Below are 1116 nucleotides of genomic sequence, written 5' to 3'. Positions count from 1 at the left end.
ATTTACCTGTGGAAACCCATCACAACATAAAATATTAACAATGATTCAGATTCCTCTACAATTTTTCAAAAGAAAACACAAAGATTTTCAATTTACTACAGGTCCTTGGGCTAAGGTACTTAAACATCATGCCCCACAGGTGTGGTCTATATTATTTACTATATTAGCCAAAGTAAGCAACCAAATTTTACTGACTACCTCAAGTTATCCAATTTCTATTTAGGATATCATTATCTTTAGATGTTGCTGTCAAGAATTACTTATTTTAGGGAACCAGCAGTTAGCATAATGGCTATGTGACTGGACTCCCATGTAGTCGATGGTGGTTCAAGTCCCGGACCCGGTGGCTTAAAACTCACACTGGGCGCATGTGTGTGCATGTCCAAGATCCTGAGAGGAGAATGGAGGAGAAGGGATTGCAGCGTGACCATCCCCCCCGGGGGGGGTGATTTCTCGCTTTCTATCTCTCTGTCTCTGTCTGTCTGGCGAGCGCACGTGCCCTATAGCGAAAACCTCTCTCAAAAAAAAAAAAAAAAAAAAAGAATTACTTATTTTACTATAAAGAATTTATTCATATGTTAAAGCATCAATCTTTGCTGAATTTTGAATCTGATCTGTTGACTCCTTCATCACTGACATTGAGCTACAATCCCTCCTCTTCCATTTCTCCATCTGTTGAGATTTGGGACATAACATGCACTTTCACTTTTCAAACCCCCAGGTCCAAGATTTGAACTGCTGTTGGCCATGTGGGATCTAGCTCTCCTAATTACTAGGCTACAGGGCCAATCTAGCAGCTGTTTTTGGAGAACTCAACATGTGACTTATGCCATGTTTGACTAGTAGTTTTAAAAGTCATCATGGGAACCAGCAGTTAGCATAATGGCTATGTCGCTGAACTCCCACGTAGTCGACCGCGGTTCGCGTCCCAGACCCGGTGGCTTAAAACTCACGCCAGGCGCATGTGCGTGCATGCCCAAGATCCCAAGAGGAGAATGGAGGAGAAGGGATTGCGGCGTGATCATCCCCCCTGGGGGGTGATTTCTCGCTTTCTGTCTCTATGTCTCTCTCTGTCTGTCTGGCGAGCGCACGCGCCCTATAGCGAAAACCTCTTAA

This window comes from Tupaia chinensis, unplaced genomic scaffold (genome assembly GCF_000334495.1).
Source record: "Tupaia chinensis unplaced genomic scaffold, TupChi_1.0 Scaffold000094_1, whole genome shotgun sequence".
Taxonomy (NCBI): Eukaryota; Metazoa; Chordata; class Mammalia; order Scandentia; family Tupaiidae; genus Tupaia; species Tupaia belangeri.
The sequence above is the reverse complement of the archived record's forward strand: the minus strand, read 5'-3'. Positions refer to the sequence as shown.